The sequence below is a fragment of the Centruroides sculpturatus genome, unplaced genomic scaffold, assembly GCF_000671375.1.
Source record: "Centruroides sculpturatus isolate CEXI.00-Female unplaced genomic scaffold, Cexi_2.0 scaffold580, whole genome shotgun sequence".
Classification (NCBI taxonomy): Eukaryota; Metazoa; Arthropoda; class Arachnida; order Scorpiones; family Buthidae; genus Centruroides; species Centruroides sculpturatus.
Genome location: NW_019384668.1, coordinates 278,265 through 298,659, shown reverse-complemented (window position 1 = coordinate 298,659; position 20,395 = coordinate 278,265). Strand labels below are relative to the sequence as shown.

Here is a 20,395-nt window from a genome sequence, read left to right as displayed (position 1 = left end):
ATTGGGTGCTTAACTCTCTTTATGTGTTAGTTTTTCTTTTGTTGTTGTAGAGTTTTTCCCCAGATTAAATAAACGCCATCTAACGCACATAAAATGCAACGGATACGTTATAAACTTTTCGCTAGTTCTTTAGCTGTTGCCTGTAAGTATTTTCGGTTACAACTTGTTTATTTTAGCTATAATCTCGCTACAGACGATATAATTTAATAAATTGATTTCGTCCAAAGGAAATAATTAAAATATCGTTAAATGAATTCCAATAGAACGAGCGAATAAATCAATGAAGTAGTATTTAAAACTGGTTCCGCTCCCCCGAAAGTGTTGCCAGACTAGGAGATATTTTCTTCCCTGTCAATTATTAAATGATTTTCTATCAATCAATGAAATTGCTATGACTTTTAATCCCGTCACCTTGAACTCTTGTCGGAGCGTCAAAGGTTGAGGAACCGACAACACACGCGTTAACCCGAGTGGTTCGCTCGAGTCGTCCATCCGCGAGTTGCTAGTGTTGTGAGCGTGCGGTCTCCCTCGATAGCCTAGAACTTGTCCACAACCTGTTGGAGGGGTTGCCGTTAAGCGGGCTGTTGTGCAACGCTTTCTTCTTGTCACCGTCTCTCCCTGAGGATAAGTGGAGCGTTCCAGCCAGATCGTCTGCCGCTGCGAAATGGTTGGCTGTCTTTGTACATAACGTACATCAGAGCGGCGTCGCTCCGCGTCAGCCAGTCTCTGTTCAGTGCTGGAAGTGACAACATCTGTGGTGGTTTGTGTTGTAGACAAACGCAGGAATCTCAACGTCGTTCTCGAGGTTGTAGGACCGCTTATCGGTCACGGTTATTCGACTTTGTTTGGACTGCGACCAATTGGGGTGAGTACAGTTCCGACGTTTATATTTCGATTACAACCCGCTAATTTTATTTTATCGCCGTGTTGATAGTTCTTTTAGGGTAAACAATCGGTTACCAAACAGATAGAGTATTTTTTTTTTTCTCTTCGATAGGATTATGATAGTAAACGAAATGGGTGTTTGCTCGATGTCTACGTAGATATACACACACATATATAGGCTATATATATACACACACACATTCACACTCTCGCAACACACACCCAACTTACTATAGATGAATGCCAGTCGGTGATAATAGTCGCTAGGTTCCAAAGGGATGATTGTATCAAGCAGGTTGACAGTGTAGGAAAGGACAGGATGTCCCGTTTCTCTTCTGTTCAGAAATCGATCCCCGGAGACTAGGTATGCGCTATAGTTCGGAACGTTAAATTGCCAAGTTAAGTTTGTTTCTATGCGTTATCCCTATGGAGAGACTAAAGCATTAACTGTGGGTCGGATTACTTCAGATCGGCTTACGGGTTTCACAGAACACTTGTAATTATTAACTAGTGGATGATGGAACAATGAAGAAAAACTCAGCTTACGGTCTGCCGGTCGGATATAAGAACTCCATTGTATTAGTTGCCGCCCGAATGTCGATATGTCAACAGTTTTCCCCTTCCGTTTTGTCGTGGGGGAGAAGTATGGTTGTCGGATTCCGTTCCATGGCCAAGTGGGTGACGAAGAAATCCTGGGAAAACATTAAGCGCGCTCCTGCTGTGTCTTTCATCGCTGCCTGTGAAGGCCATGCGACCTATAAACTACAGAACTGTAGATTCGCCGCCGTAGCTTTTATAGTTTGGAGGTGGTTGTATTACCGAAACTAATCTGGCCACTTGTAAAACAGTCTACGAATCACTGAACAATTAGATTAGCTCTTTTTAACTACTACTATTCCGTAAATAATTGTTCTCAGTTGTTGAAAAAGTAATTAATTGATCATTCAGATTTATGATGTACTAAATCATATGATTATGGCTACTATCGTAGAGTTTAACGTTCACCAAAATTTTTCAAAGACCTGTTGATTTTACAATTATTGAAAATTTATCTCAAAGTTTAATTTTCGATTTTAAATATTTTAAAGGTTTTTAAGAATGATTTAATTTCGAAAAATGGGAGTAGGAATTTCAAAATTTATGTTTTCTTTCGTATGTTTATTATAAGTTTTAAATTTCGATAGTTATTATAAATAAGTATGAAATAAGCCTATTTTTTCATTGAACGTATTAATCTGTAATATGGTTTGTATCATGGAATTTAATTTAACCACTTGAACGGTAAGTTGTAAATTAAATCGAATAGAAATGACCTTCATATCCTGTTATCTAGGACTTGAAGGTTGTTAGTAGGAGAGAAAAATTAGAAAATTTCGTGTTTTTTTCTTTTTCTTTTGTATTTGATAGTGAATGTTTGGGCATAGTTATAAACAAATCTTGACAAGCATAGAAAATTGGTTTCGTTCCATAAAATTCTCTTAAAATGCCGCCTTTTAACAATGTTTGCACGAAATTATTAAAGGATAGTTTCCATTTAGACATATCTCGCCTATGCATATGCTCATAATTGGAACTTGGCTTGCCATGACGCAACAATTAGCCAAGCGTGGTCTGAACCTAATACCCAATAATACAACACTATAACAGTATAGTAGATGACACAGTAGACCGGTGGTGCTTGTCCATCGCTCATTGCTTGTTAGTCAGAAGATTAGTGTTAACGAAGGCAGAGAGAAATGCAATCTTGCATACTCCATGACTGCCGTTCTCTCACGAAAATAGCTAATTCGCTAAAGTCAGATATAATAGCCAAATTAGCTCTTTCGACCCGAGTCTCGAGCTCCCTCGTGACCAAATGGAGAGCAAACTGGTGTTGCAAGTGCAGCGAATGTCGATGGGATTTCAATAATTGCGGCAATATTCATCTTATGGTAGACGAACCGAACTATAACCCGAAACGACGATGTGCCAGAGCACTCTTGACAAATAGGGTTTGTATAGAGGTAAACATTCCTAAAAGTTCCACTTAAGCAAAGGAGAGAGTACTTATTAGTAAGGCCTCTATATGATTAATATTCCTATTCGCTACTGACCAAACAGATTAATTATCCAAAGATCTTTCATGATGAATGAGGAAAGATACAAATAATAGCTCTAGAAAAGAAAACAGAAATTGTTTAATTTAAAAAAAAAAAAAAACATTAATCAATAACAGACATTAAAAACATCCAATATTAATGTACTGTACAAACGAAGAATGCAGATTTATATAATAGTATATTGTTTTGTTATTTCCGTACCGATCATAAAATACAATCGACAAATGTGATTCAGTTTTATTGTTAAGCTGGATGTTCTAACAACATAATAACTCGAATTAATGTTTTAAACATAAACCCATATTTTCTCCTATGTATTGCTTATAATTTCGAAAAAAAAACTAGAATTTTGATCTCTTATTCAAAGCTGAAAAGATAAATATAAATATAGTTTATTAAAAAATTACTGTAACTATATATTAAATTTTTAATGAAATAAAATGACGAATCAAATCACAAAAAAGTAAGACAGAGGCAGAAAGAAGAAAAAACATATTTTCTTTCTTTCGTTTAACTTTTCTCCCTCTTGAAAAATTACTTCTCGAATCTGCCATCAGATCACAACTGTAAATTTCCGGTAATTTAGAAGAAAAGAATTTAACTTCGGGGCTTAATTAAAGTATAGACGAAGAGAGGTTTTGACGCTAGCCTAAAATATAGGCTGCCATGGGTGATGCATAATAAACAACAACGACAAATAACAAGGTCTGTACTGATTACATCTTTACCGAATTTTCTTTAGAATAATGGGTCCAATTTCCGTTTTAGCACCCTGTTTTTTTCATTAAATTTTCATGTGTTTTTAATTAATACTTCACGCGGATGAATGAACGAAAATTTTGGAAGAGACGTCGCATATTTAATCGATGTTAGATGAGTTAGTTTAATTTTTATGACCTTTAGGCTCTAGCCGTTTTATGTTTCATTTTAGTTATTCAACAGGTGAATGGAGTATTATCGATCTGTAGATAAAGAAACGATTTCATTAATCGAATAGAACTCGAGGTATTTTCAGCTTTCGATTATATGAATCATTCAGAATTCGATGTTAATAATATTGAATAATATACGTTTCGGTATTATTATTCAAAAATGATGTATTTTTATGAGAATGAACTCAGAAGATACATACCATTTGAAAAGTAATTAAATGGAGTTCTATTAAAGGTGTTTAAACAAGTTTGCGAGTAATTATCATCACCCGTTCTGAATAATCCTAACCATTTTTATTAGAAAAATTATAATTTTGTGTATTCCTAAGGGAAATTTGCCTAATTAGTTTCTTCGATAGGATTTACAAGTAATTAGTTGATCTGGCCTAATCTTTACTCCAGTTTTAATTAATAATCATTAAATTAGTCGAAGTTGTTTGGCATGGCATAATTATGTCATCTAAATATATGTAAATATTGTTTTTATTCAAAATTAAGCTATTAGAACGTCTAAAATCTGAAACTTTGTAAATTTAATTAAGAAATGAAAATATAGTTATTAACGTTGGAGATTCTGATGTATTTTTTTCTAATTAATGTAGCCTGTGTGGTGATCTTAGAGTAGCTATCGAAATTAAAAAACTAATAGAACATTATTTGGTGAACTGTGTATCGATAACATGTACCTGGGCGTCGCACAACTAACAAACAAGAAAACGCACACTGTGTAAACTACGTGACGCCAATACTTTCTCTGTACATAACAGTGGACTGTCACAGTTTGCTTCATCTAACCTGCACGCTGTTGCGGTGCCTCTGTGGAACACCATCATGCCAGTGACGTCATTCTTTTCTCATGTCCTTTAAACATTCCGGGTGAAGTTAGAATGTTAGTATTTAGTTGACGTATAGAAAATCTTAAATAAGAAAACTTGCCGTGTAGCATGTTTTACTTTACGCATGAATGGTTTGCAAAATATGTAGACAAATCACGTTTCATTGTTTTTTTATTACTCATATAATAAATAATTAGGGTGGCGAAATTATTCGAGATAACCATATGAATCACAGATGACATTGAAGGTCGATTATATCGCGGCCACGATCTATATCAGAAAAAATGGCGGCCTTGACGATATACTTCTGTATTAGTAATTCAGCTTTCTAGTTATTTGCCTATTAAGTTTCGATTCAAACACTGTTATAATATCAGATTGTTGAGTGAAAGATGACGATAAAAAGAGTCGACCCTACATGACCTCACCCAACTAATGACTCATACATCTCAGCTTCGTAATACTATGGCGTCGTATAGGTCGAAAGTTTGTATGAGTTCGATCCATTTTATTTTTCTATCATAAATATTTGGAATAATTTATTAATAGACGCTACACAATTGAATATATTTATGTTTAAAACATTGTTTTCAAATTATGTTTAGTAGCCAGATTAATCTTTTCAATTAATCATACCCAGTCAGTAACAAGTTGTTATCTGAGGAACTTAATAAACTACTGTTACGAAATCAGAATAATGTAACTCAGGATATAATTAGGTTTAAGTTGCCTTTTTTATACTTCCTGTTTTTATGAATAAATTCCTAAAAAGTAGATTACAATTTTATAATAAATATAAGCCTAAGATCTGCTATGATATTGTTTTTATCTAAATAGTAAGATAAATTTATATATTGTTTTATATATTTTGCCCAAAAACATAATTGAATATCAAGATTTAGTGCTAATAATTTTTATAATACAGTATTGATTAAAGATATTTAAGTTTATCTTACGAAATTATTTTGCATTGATTCAGGGAAGTAGAAAACTATTAAACTTAAAGGATTATTTAGATTTAGTTCACGGAATTATTTAAATATTTAGCGTTAATTCTAGGAATTATCAATTTAGTTTAATTTACACAATTACTTATTTATCACTCGAAATAATATCAAACCATTTAGCTTTGGTTTAAAGAAGACATATCCATATTTAACATGAAAGGACTATCAAATCAACTTAAACGAATATTCCTATCAAAAGAATATAATGAACATTAGTAAATTTAATGCAGTCGCTCGGTATTAAAACCATTATGGTGTAATATCTATGGAAATAGATGAATATAAGTTGATAAATAAGTTGCACATCTTTTATTATTAAAGTTTATAGAAGTTGAGTCACGTCTAGACGGAAAACAAACTTAAATGCGAGATGAACTCATTGTCAAGTTTAAAAGTTATTATAATATGAATAAGACGATCGGAATATAAATTGTTTATGTTTCATGCTGTAGTTGACAAACGAAAATATATAACGGTTAACAATACTTTTGTCTTTGCTAATTAAATTTGTCCCATTAGCGAAAAATTAATTATCATTCATTTTATTTAAAAACAAGCTATTTAAATGGCTCAGATACAAAAATTGCATTTTAATCTATACAATAAATCCCTATTGTCCAGAAATGAATATATAATGATTTATTACATACAAAATAATTCGAAATTATTAACTATCTGTAAATATTTTTTACTGTTATAGACTAATTCAAACTATATTAAAATAAAATATATAGTAAACTATATAGCCTAGTAATAGATATTGTTATTTTAGATAAACTCCCTTTAAGCATGAAATAGTGAAAAAAAATGTCGTTTTGTTTTTAATTAAAAGCACAGAGTTGTTCTGACCTCCCTGTAACTTTTAATTGCTATATTGCTAGGATTTTTCTTCTTCAGTCCATTTGTTGAGAGGAGCGAGATCTTAACTGATTTCATTAAAAAGGCACCTAGTACAGTTATTGACTAAGAACATCGAAACTGTTTTTTCTCAACTTATCTGACGCCTCTGGCACAGACAAACTAGTTATTGGAGTGGAGTTGTTTTAATAGAAAGGTATTTTTTTTCCTTTCCCTCTTCTGGTAGACTTGGTCTTCTGAGTCATCTGTTGTCAACGTGTGGACGATGTTGTCAGACAGCTTGTGACACGAAAAGCTTGTCTTTGGTCAATGTTAGTATTTTCTGCTATCATGGGAATGGTTCTCTTCTTTACGAAAGCAACTATTTGAATTAAATAAAGCTGACGGATTATCAACTCTTTATCGAGTGAAAATATTATTATTTTTTCTCCTTCTTTATAAGAGAATCGACCTAAGTTCCTCAAGTATGCCAGTCACTGCTACCACTCGATGGTGCAAAATTGAAGTTGGATTTAGAAAGAAAAAGAAAAATGACAATAGATTTCCTGAGGGGAATGATCTGTTGTGCCAATATTCATTAAATATCGAAATACCGTTAGAAAATATATAACATATATATATATATCCAATACATTGTACAGTACAATACGACCTCTTTCTCTGATTTTAAGCATTTGTTTACTTTAATAACGCTGTTAGTTAGATGACGTTTCTGTATCTTAGTATTTATGAGACTTTTTCTTATAATACTAATGTTTTCTTTATTAATTTTTCCAACTTTTATCAAATTAAATATTTTCACTTAGAGTAAAAATTAAAATGGCCAAATGAATTTTTGTTTCAGAATTCACGCCTTTACTTAAATGTATATATCTGTCTGAGCAATTTATCAATAATATGTCCAAGTTCGTTTGCTGAATTTTAAGCTAAAGCTTATATAAACGAAATGTTAGAAAGAGAACTGTACGAACAAGGTAAGTAAGAGAGAGAGGATGCTTTTAGAAGTAAATCCAATTCGCAGGCCGTCCCTGCTTTTAATCAATTAAGGGACGTTCACCGACATCTTCCAAGGACGTATACATTCCTGAAATAGATGGAACGAGATTTAGACATCATCTCGGAAAATAGAACGAATGGAATAACCGAACTAGCATTACTAGCGAATTATACAGACTGACCTCGGAAATACTCTAATACACAAAACGTGCATTGCCGTTATAGCGAGACATGCTTTAATCCTTCGCTTTTATTCTTATAACATATTCATGCAATGGTATAAAATCGAAACCAAGTTTGAGTTCATCCTTTAACTCTCCTTACATATTCATTCACAAAGTTTCCTTGTTGGAATTATATTGCCTAACATTTCCAGTGAAATATTTTTGTCACGATATTTCTGCTTGTATCCAAAAACACATTATATATATATATTAAAGAAGTAAATTAAAAGAATTATAATCAGAATAAACGCTAACCCAACAAATGCCATAAAACGATCAAACGAAGCACACCCCGCTGAAGGAAATTTATTAAGTAGGCCTATAGGGCAAATCTATCAAATCGAGACAAGTTAAAGTTGTCGAGGAAAAGCCAGCAGATATCGACAGCACCTTGCACTCGTCTCCAGTTAATTACTTACTTAGTGGATGACCAGAAGTAGTAACATCGATCGCTTTCTGCTTATTAACTCTAAGTAGGCTAAGAATCGCACCCGTCTAACGTATGGGTCCGGTCCACCGTGAAGTTGGAAGTAGAGCTAGAGCCATAGCGATCCGGTTAGAAGGGAACACTTCAAGATTGAATAGTATCCCATCACTCAGGACGTTCATCTCCTAAGAATTGTTATTCAGTGACAGCTTGATTTACATGTGAATCGTTAATACAAAAGTAACCGTTCATATCTACAGAAATGAGGAAAACAGGGAGCTCTATTGTGAGGCTCCATCTGGTATATCCATTCTTCGCCTATAGTTAGGTGGCAAAGCAAAAGACCCACACCTTGTGTCTCCCCCATGGATTTCCCATGAAATGGAACGTAATGAGAGGGCCCTCTCCCCTGGTATTGAAAACAGATAAATAGCAAAACGTGCGAGGTTATGCCGTAGAGAAGAATGATCCCGAGCTCTGATGGAGTGGGACAATAAGCACGGGTCTTTTTGTTGCTTTTCACGGCTGTTTACGCCAGACGTTCGCCAGTTTACTTTCCGCTTTGGCCACCATTCTGTGGTACGGAGTGTGTTGTTAACAACCGTGAAGTGTCGAGATGCCGATATCTCCGTTTTCATTACCTGGACTCAGATAACAAATATTGAAAGTCCATTCACTTTTCAATCAATAGATATTTCGAACAGATCGGCATAGGACGCGAGTCGAGCGATCCCATCAGAATTTAATCGGTTTAGCTTGATACTTCGGAATGGTTGACATAGCTGCATTACATAAAAATGCTTTTGACTTTTCAAAGATTGAACACATTTAAGAAGATAATACATTAAAAATCATCGATTTATCGAAACAAAGAAATAAAAACTGCTCGTAAATCCTATTTCAGATAAAAAAAAAAACGTTATGAATCATTTATAAAAAAAATCTCAAAACATTATATTTACACCCCCAAAAAGTATCTAAAATCTAATGATTAATGCTTTTAAGCTACTTTGATCAACGTAACTATTTTAAAAAAGTTATAAATGCATAATATATAATGAAATAATATTGATATATTTATGCTTCTAACACAATAAAATGCTATAAATTAAGAGACTTGGCGGGTTTTCTCATCTTTATTTAGTTGATCAACTAAATAAAGATGAGAAAACCCGCCAAGTGTCTTAATTTATAGCACTTTATTGTGTTAGAAGCATAAACAAATTGTAAAGCACGGTTTCATATCATCAAAATATTGATATATTTAATGTTATAAATAAAATTAAATACATTAATATATAAAATTATAAACAAAAAGAACATTTAAGTACACCTATGAGTATAAAGACTTCATTTTTTATACAAAAATACTGCAAAACATTATTTGAAATTCAATTTATGCTGGTAGTCTAATAGTAATAGCGTAGGCATATAAATGAATGTAACGAGATAGATTTATATTATTCTATATGGATATAGTCTACTAGTAAATTATTTATCATTCGAATGAATATTTTATTGATCAAACTGTTTTTGAATTCTGATGAAAACTCGATTCAATACATCTCGGGGATTTTACTATGTGACTATAAAAATGATTCAAAACTATCTGCCACTTGGTATTATAATTTATTTAGAAAAATATAACAATGATTATCATCAACATATTCATTGTTAAAGCATTAGAGTCTTTCTTAAAAATTAAATAGCCTAAACATTATATTGTAAATTCAAATGTTCTAAACTTTGATATTTTAAAAATTACTTTTACTTAGGTTTAATAGAATAATCTTATGACATTTTTACCATAGACGGAGATTACACACACTTGAGATTTGATAAAAATAAATTTTATAACAAAATTATAATGTTTACATTTAAAATGTATATATTTTATAAATATACATTGAAAAATATTTACGTATGTCTTAGTGCGAATAGCATAATTTACATAATTGTAAAGTGAAATGAAAAAATTTAATATTTTCCTAACTCATTTTGATTTAAATTATTTTTAAATGGCATAATTACACTCTTAAAATTCTGTCTAGCAATAAATTTAGAGAGAATTTCATATTTATTCAGAATTTAAAAATTCATGACTTTTGTAACTATAATAATATTGCAAAGAAATGTATTATAAATTCAACACATCACATCTTTCTGTTTGACAAAAGAAATTATACCCTTTAAATTAGAAACTTATTCGACACAATCGAAATGAAAAAATTAAACAAGTTAAATGAGAAACTTTTTTGTAACTATCTCTAGTTTCGACAGATTGTATCTTTTGAAAGGTCGACATTTTCTCTCACAAGCTTTACTCCATAAGCCTATAGAAAAGAAATTGTAGCCGGTTGACAGTATAGAACGATGCAGGGATAATCCTTTGACATTACACTTCTCCAGAACAATTAACGTCATCGACCTTGACCCGTAGTTACGATATCTTAGTTTAACCTCGGGATAAAACGACCACCGAGATGGGACCTACGATGACATCATTAATTTTTATTACCGTCCACAAACGTGGCAATGCCTTTATTGACTCTAAAGGAAATTAAACGAGGAAGAAAACACGACTTTAACAGATTTGAATTTCCTAAGATGACCGACAAAACATTAAATTGATAAACAAAAAATAAATAAATAGCATCAAATTATTCATTGGTTATTATGGCATTATTAAAGATTGCAGACAGATGTTTGTGTACGTTTGTAAACGTGATAGTTCCATTGAAAACATAGTCATTTGCCATAACGTCGATACGACCGGATTATCATTCAAATAGGCCATCTTTCAGCCAATATTTATTGATTGGATGAATCCTACGCTTTTTTGATATTGTACGTCACAATGGCTGTCTAGAATTATGAATAATTCCACCGCATCAGTTGAACCACCTTGTATTGAAACTGTCCAATCCATCATTTGCACACTTGAAACGCCGAACGAAGAACAAAAAAAAGAAAAAAATCTCAGAAGCAAGGCTACTATGTATGGTTTATGAAAGAGCTTCTTTAGATCTGTCAAGTTACTGTATTATACAACGCGAGCAGTCAGAGGTCACAAATTTTCGCATAAATTACAATAATTTCAATATTGATCGTGATTTACACGCCCAACAGTTTTATTTGTAATCTAAACTTTTTTTGAAAAAAATACTTTTATTTTATTTTTTTTAAATCTTTAATATTGAATAGGAATTTGTTCAGCATTGTATTAATTATTCCACTTCGTGAATATATTCAAAGAATATTAAAAATCATAATATTCGATAAAATATTCTCTACGCTTTTGATATTGAAATGAATAGATACAGAGTAATTTTGATTATAATCTGCTTTATTTTTTTAATAAAGCAGATTATAATCAAAATTACTCTGTATTTAGTTTTTTACTAAATTAGATAATTTGATGTAGTTATTTTAAAAATTGAGGAAATCTCCTCATTAAACGAGAATTTTATTGTAGTAAGAGATAATTATTAACGAGCCCGATAAATTAAAGAGAATAAGAACGTAGCCATTTGCAAAATATGCACTAAAAGATGAATTATTGTTATTAAAGAAGATTTTTTGGTTAATTTTTCATGTTTTGCATAACGTTCATGTAGTTTTAATCTCGTTTTACAATTCAAAAGAGTTTAATGAGTTTAGAGCGAAAGTCATTACATTTAAGGCACGCTTGGGATGCTTGGTAGCAAGCACCACACAACCAATACAAAAATCGCACAATCAGGCATCTTGTTTTTCTCACTCTTTGCATTTAATTTCCTGTTTTGCACAGAACTAGTCTGTCTCCAGTAATAACGGCCAGACGAGATTTCATGGTAGAAATACAATATCTCACGCTGACGGAATAAAAATAAAGGAAATTCATTTCGAAATACATGTCTTTTTTCATATCATTTGAGATGCCTTGATTGTCACTTGAACTAACAGAATACGCTTTAAATAAGGGAAAAGCGGATAGACAACCATATTAACTTATCGATTTTACTTTTTTTTCCTTATCTTTGAAGGAAAGGAAAACTTTCTGATCTTTTCTACGCTATTTACTTATTTTTATAGTCATAATAGTAATAATAGCGAGGCTTTTCAAATCTTAGAATTAAAAAAGAAAAGGATAACAGGCGGCACACCTTTATTTTTTGTAAAAGTCTCGAGTAAATAGGAAGTTGCAGCCTACCTTTCGACAAATAAACAATTGCTAAGTGGCTCATAGGGATTCCAAATTGGAAAATTGACTAATGATTATGAGGTCAATGGGATAGACTCCTCCAAACAACATTACGCCTTTGGTTCCACGGCTCCACCCCATGAAGGGTACGACGTCGTTTGAAAGCGAAATAACTATCATGCTGCAGAAAAAAAAAAACCCACTGTCCCTAGGGAAGCAAATGGGCTCCACCTCATTGCGAAATTAACGAGATGTTATCAGCCTTTGGGGTTGGTTGGCCGTGTATCAATAGCTGGTTTTCATAGTTCGTCACTAGACGTGGCACGCGCCTTTATTGTCACCTTTATTCATCACGGTGAATCATCGTATAGCATAGGATTATAAATTCATTATTTGCCATCGCATTAAACTTGCAAATACAAACTTTGTCGCATCGAAAGCGTTGAAATAAATCTCTCATTTACCATACTTTAAGTAGTTAAAACCATCAAAGAATTGATTGGAATCTTCATTCATATTTTACAGCTTCGTATCACTTAGCAAAAAGTAAAAATTCGATTTTATAGACTTCGTATATTAGCTAGAGATTGGAATATTCGATTTTATCACAGAAAATATCGATTTTAAATTAATGATGATGAAGGAAACACCAACATCGACTAGCGAAATGGTTCCAGACTAGATGGACTTTGGGAAAATAATCGTACCTCTGCTTTTCTCTTTTACTTAATCTGTAGATGCGTGCTGCAGATTACATCAGCGCTGTGTGTGATATAGCGTCACTAATTACGTCATGCCAGGTTTCCAAGATTGCGGTGTTATCGGTCAGACAGCTCAGTGCATGCATCAGTCAAACAAGTAAAAACAATTAGTGCAATTGATAGACGACGACCGAAGTAATGGACGTCCTTTAAGGGCGTAGAATGCTTGGCAAAGGACAGCCGGGCAACAGATTTTGGACACGTGTATTTGCCTAGCGTAACCCGGGATGTAACCCTAATATTGACTGAGGGAGAAAGCAGGTCTGCTGATCTTACAGCTGAAAGACAAGTAGAATGCAGACTCCTCCAAATATTTCATTCCGTAAAAATTTTTCCACCGGTCTCTGACTCATACTCTTCTTAACGTATTACTTATTAAAGATAAATAATCGCTTTTATTTCTTTTAAAAACAGCCATTAGCAATGAATTCCTAGAATATTTCCGGATAAATATTTCCTCTTTTGACAAACCGAAAGACAGCCATTAATTGTTTGGCTGTAAACAAAGTTTCTATGTTGAAGTAGGGAATGACTCGAATGCCTGTGCATGATGCCTTAGTCACGTGTCAATGACCGTGCATTCATAGCAAGACGACATTTCCTCTTCCAAAGAGGAAGTTATTCTATATATTTCAATGAGTTTGTTTAACGTCGCGTATCCGTTAATGTTGTTTAAACGTATTATATTCACATTAAAAAACAATAATAAAACAGACTGCTTTCGGGATTAAAAATTTTTAAATTATTTACTTCGAATAATCGCCTTAATGTAATTAATCAGTGCTATATTCAGTTAAAATAAACAATTCCGCTAATCTTTCTGCAATTTAAAATTCTTCAGCTTGGACAATTTACTTTCAAATTATTTCTCCATATTTCCTTTAAACTTTTATGTATTTTTACTCTATCATATTAATCATTTAACGGTTTAGTAATTTAAAAATAAAATATTTTATCCGAAGGATTTCTCATCTATTTTGTCTTATATAACAAGGAAAAATGTATTTATAAAATATCCTAATTTCCTCGGTTATTTATAGTAACAATCGAAAAGCGTTTCGTTTAAGAGAATATGAATAATTTAGAGAAATTATCATTTTTATTATTCATAGAACAAATGTTATCGTCGAAGGTATTTTCCGGATAATCTTGTTTTGTGAGGATGAACCACTTTATTACCAGATAACGTACAGATTAACTAATGAAGGTAGAACGATAAATAGATCAAGATATTGCTTTAATGTTTGTGATAAGTAAATCGATCGAAATGCTACGTTTCATTTCTCGCTTAATTACTAACAGGTATCAGAAAGAAGACATCAAAGCCGGAATGCTCATCTGTATCCAACTCTTACATTAGAGTGCACTGCAATTAGTTTCTTTTCCTAACTTTCGTCGTTTTCTGTCCAATTTCCCTCTTTACAACCATGGTTTTAAAAATCGGTGACGTAATTACTCTCCATGCACCATGTAATCTCATAAGCACTTTTTCGTTTTTGCAAGTGGCGTCAGCTGCCCAGGTCCTTTGATATCTCTCTCTCTTTGCCTGCTTGTTTTTCTATCTATTTTAACGATTATTTTAACTCACCTGTGAGAGATTGTTTAATAAGATTAAAAAAATGTTTTTCCTAGAAAATCATTTAATTATAAAAATTATTTTCAAAACACTTTTACGATATTTAATTCTTTATGAATACGAACAACTTTATAACGTTAAGAGTCAAAGTAAGAAACTAATTTTTTTCTTTTTTATAATCATATTTCTAATATCTCGGATTCGTATGAAGTCGAAAAATTTCTAAATAAAATATGAATATATAAATAAGAAGTTTAATTATAATATATTATTTGCTAGTTAAAGAATGAATTATAATATTATACTGTACAGTACAATCGAAGGTTTTTTTCTTCCTTAGTCAAAAAGGAAGCTGCTCGCATCAAAAGAAAGTACTTGAGTAAATCCTATCATTAAGCTAACTTTATGAATGCCATTTTTTAAAAAAGGAAACTCGATATAAAATCTTCTTACGCAATATTTTGCTAGGATATTTTTTCGTTTATGTTAAATTCTTTTTGAATATCCCATAACGAACACAAAACTACTGTATTTAGACCTATAACGAAACTATATCATCCTATAACTGAGTTCGTACATCCAACTAACACGTTATCGAACGCGTTACGAAGTCTGTTACGATGTCATCGGTTAAGTAAAAGTTGTTGCAGACTCTACATTACAGCTATAACTCTATGAAGCACATCTAGAAACCCACTTTGTCCTCCTATCTAGACCCACTGAACTGTCTTATCTCTCGGTAAAGAAAGTCCAACTTGTACAAGATTTTGACATCTATATCGGAAACGTATTCAAACACGAGTCTATCTTTAAGTTAACACAGTATTTCAGTTAACACACTACTCAAATGTTAGTTATCTTGCAAGCATTCAATTCTATGAAAAGTTTAAGTATAGAATTTATAATATTGCTTTAATCTTAATTTTAATACGTTGTTTTGTTTAAGAATTAATCTATAAANTGGTATAAAATCGAAACCAAGTTTGAGTTCATCCTTTAACTCTCCTTACATATTCATTCACAAAGTTTCCTTGTTGGAATTATATTGCCTAACATTTCCAGTGAAATATTTTTGTCACGATATTTCTGCTTGTATCCAAAAACACATTATATATATATATATAAACTATTAAATAAACCATTGATTCATCCTCCTATATATATATATATATATATATATATGTGTGTGTTTGTAATGTAAATACACATTGTTTTATTCGTTTAATTGTATTAAGGATAAAGCAAACAAGCGTGTGATTTACAAGAGACTATAAATATGTAATTGTTCTCTTCTAGAAATGAATTATACAAATTTATAACGGAAGAGAGTCCAATTTATTTTTTATTTGTCTCCCAGGTATAACCTTTAGTTTAAAAAAAAATGTAGCACTTGGATACATCAGATACTTGATGTAAGTTGGCATCAGAAAAAGCTAAGAGGAATTTCGAATTTAATAATCTTGTTTGCTTTATAAGAAGAAATCTATTCTGAATGTTATTTCGGTTTCCACCTTAGGCCTGCAGTAAATTGGATTGAAAGTTTTATTTGTATTGAAAACTGATGTAAAATGACTGTTGATAGATATTCAGTGAAACGTTAGTAGCATCACTTTAAATGACTTAAATACTCAAAGATTATTTTAATATTATTAATTAATATTTTCATAAATATAATTGAGAGCTTTTCGAAATTTTTGTATCGATCTGTTTTAAAATAAAAGTTAAGAAAAAATAAAAAAATAGAAAGATTTATTTTATGATAGAAGAGAAAATCGACAATATCAGTATGTAGAGTTTTATATATATAAAGTACAAATACAAGATCACTTCCTGGCAGCGTGCACAGCTTGCTTATATTCTGTAATTCAGCTTGTAAGTCGAACTGCTGTGCACAGAATCAAACACGTGCAAGAGTCGACGTTTCTTGACATGTAGTCTGACAGTCGTGTCCTGACAGTCTTAAGGATTCCAATACACCCTAGCAGTCAGCCGATTATGGCCATTGACACCAGCCATCCGGCTCTCACTAGACGACAGATATATGAGTTTTGTCAGGGGCCAAGACATAAGTACTTGTGTGTGTTTGTTGGTGACACAGCTGCATTCGGTACTAGTCAGGAATGTGAGACTCGTTAGCGCCAACGGTCTACAAGTTCCTGTTGTTTTAGTATCTAATGCTTGGCATTGATAAGGTTAGGACGAAAATACTGCCATTTCGTTAGTCTTATTGCCATCCAGAGATGTTTTATATTCAGATGAAATTGGATACGTGTTGACTGAAGTCTGCAATAAAAACAGAACCAAAACACGAAGACTCTTCCTTCCATAAAAAGAAAAAAAAGAAAAAATTCTAGTTAAACGAGTCGAAATTGTACCATAATTCGCAATAGGAAGATTAGTATCTCTAAATGAATGTAAGTGATGAAATTGACTCTAAAGAAATTAAACAAATACAATAAAACACGTAATTAAAATTAACATTTATTTTCACATTCTATAAGCGATCATTCGGGCATGTCTCATAGTTTTAAGTTCGTTCCATTATTCATATGTTTAATTCACATTGAAATTTAATTAACTTATGGCGTCATTTAAACTGAAATAATAAATTGATTAGAAACTGTTTGCATTCTAAATGATATTAGATCAAACCATATTGTAAATAGGTTAAACATTCATAGACATCCTGTTGAATTGATACGAAGCATCTGTTTTAACATGTGATCTTGTTGCCTTTATCTGTTTATAAGACAGAAAATACTGTAAGTAGGCGGTTTTCATATTTATCCTCACGCAGATAAGCCAAATTTAATGGTTACCAAGCTATTTTTACTGTTGATTCAAAGCTTCTTAAACTATTAAACTCATCTTCTATTCAATATAGATTTGTAAATGTGCCAACGGAGTATGAATAATAATTTTATAAATAAAGAATTATATTTGCGTAAGTTTCATTCATTTCGTAAATTTAAAATAAAAGACACGATAGAAACGAAGGATTTATTTACATTATTAATCAATTGTAACAAAGTGGGTCATTGATATAAATTAGGTAAATGCTTCTGTCGTAACAATATCTTTGTTTTTAAATTTACAGTTTTAAAAGTCGAAAATCATAAAAGAAAATTAATCTTGTTTAATTTTTAAAAAATATATTTCTTATCTGTATTATTTTAACGATAAAAATTAAATTTTGGATACGATATTTTAAATCCTGTTTATAGAATTTCCTTTTTTTATTTTTATTTTTTTTTTTGGTTAAAAAAAGAAGAATGATTGATCTCCCAAACACGTTTCCTGACTAAAGTCGATAAATTACTTGAAAAGATGGGTGATCATTGATTGAATCAAATAAGAAAAACGAGCGAAAAAATTAATATATACGTTAGAAGAATGATATTCTCAATAATTAGCTTAATTTAACGTGTTAGATTACAATAATCGAAACAAATTGGTTTCTAAATCTTTGAAAATAAATACTTTTAATTGGCGTATTCAGAATGATTTATATTTAATATCAGAACTTTTTCTCATCTTTTTAGAAATGTATAGTACTCTACTTCCGCTCATCAACACACCAGATTTTCTTCTTTTATTTCGAAATCTGTCATCTGCTCAGACTTGACGACGCCATTGCCAGACAAAAGAACTGTCTACCTACAACATAAACATCTGTAGGCTCAAATTTTGATATAAATTAGCTGACAGCATGCACCATGTTCACGGACTGACATCATGATATAAATTTCTACATGATATTATATCCAGTTGTTGAAGAATAATTAACATACTTAAATTCGTAAGAGTAGTATTAATTTAAGCAGATTCGATTAAATGCATCAAATAACGCTTGTTGCTAATATTATACCTAGAATTTTTTTTTTAAATCTCGGCAACCTTATAATTTATATCTTATTATAGTTACAAAGTAGGCATTTTGCAATTATAATTATTCATAACTATAATTTACAGCGAACGTAATTCTATGTAACTAGGATGGATTTAGTATAGCGTGTAATTTAAATTATTTATGCATTTCTGACAAGTATGCATTTTTAGTATCCATTTATATGTCGATAAAATTTTGTAGCGATAAAGAAAATTCGTAGTTTTTTCTTCTTTTTTTTTTAAGTAGAAAAGTTATAGAAGATAAATCTTTAATATAGTTAGTTTACTTTTTTAAAGTTGGTTCTTAGCCAGAGAAATGGTCTATCTCTCCACTTGGTAAATCGGATTCGTTATTGTGTGATAGGCCACACATGATACAATATATATAATCGCTAAAGTATAAGGTTCCAAGGTTTATTTTTATACGAAGACATTTCCAAACAAATCAATGACCCGACCAGATAAATACTCGTCCCACTTATCCAGTAAATACATCAGGGAGTGAAGTTTCGCTAGGACAGGGATCCTATAACTTCGGTCAAGCTAGCTATCGATCAAAGCTGTAGGAATGGCAGATATCGGTTAGTTTGGCGGTTTGCAGGAGGTCAATTGTGATTAGACGTGAAAATCGATCATGGTCCTCTCGCCTCGGGATATTTAGTAGGGCGAGTTTTTCGTTACTCGTCTCCTGCTATGCCAACGAACAGCCAGTGAAATATCACCTTTCCAGTAATTCACTGTCGTTTAGGACTCGTGAAAACTGCCCATGGGGAACATCTTAGACCCGAACGCTGATGAATTTAGAGCTGATGCTTCTATCCTCTTAGGATATTCCAAATTTCCAGGATTGTACGAGTGATGAGGGACAAATAATTAGGAGAAATCTCTTTCTTAAGTTATTCACATTGGCAATTTCCATTTTATCAAACAGTTTAAGCTAGATTTTGATGTCGAAATGCTCAACACTATATTAAAATCCTGTTGATATGTTTTATTTTAACAGTATTCTTAATTTAAGATGATATTCATTAGTAAAAATCATAGATCATAGATCAATAATTTGTAATAAAATTTAAAAAGCTTGAAATTTAAAATGTATCTTTGAATGATGTGCAATCCTATATAAGTAATTAATTCTTTATTATTAAAAAATACAGAAAGTTTTGAATCCTGTAAATACGTTATCGTCTAAAAGAATAAAATAAAACTTAGAGAATGCTTTTAATACTGCTAACAATAATTTTAATTAAAAACTTCTGAATTTTTTTTTAAAAGAAAACAAAAAACAAAAACTTGAAGTACTGGGCAGATGTTTTAATAATTATACATTGCATGCAGCTGGAACAATTAATTCATGCTATTGCTATGTTGGAAAAGAAAATTTCAGGAAAGATCTATCAGAGATATCAATTTATAATGATCAGACTAGAACAAAAAAGAAGAGACTCTATCAGAATATTTAGTTGAATATAGCCTGCAGTGTTGAACCTTTCTAGCGAATCAAAATCGCCTATACATTGAAGCTCAATAATCTTTAATAGTCTATCTCGGTGCAGATAGATAGTTTTATCTAATTGATTCATCAGCAGGGGTCATTTCATGATTCCGAACATCTAATTTCTATCCCTATGACATCCGGGGTCTGACGTGGAACCTCGATCCCTGCTCCACACGTTATTACTCGAGTCATTGATCAGGATACCGAGTCTTTAACCGTGAAAGA

General features: G+C 31.8%; 1 protein-coding gene across 1 annotated transcript in view; it reads left to right on the top strand.

Moving 5' to 3' along the window:
- The first annotated feature begins 677 nt into the window (after positions 1–677).
- Positions 678–20,395, top strand: part of LOC111626676 (plexin-B-like) — a 127,112-nt gene continuing 107,394 nt past the window's right edge. The window contains exon 1 of the mRNA XM_023370155.1: positions 678–865. The gene's annotated coding sequence lies outside the window, so the exon portion shown is untranslated. The remainder of the gene's footprint in view (positions 866–20,395) is intronic.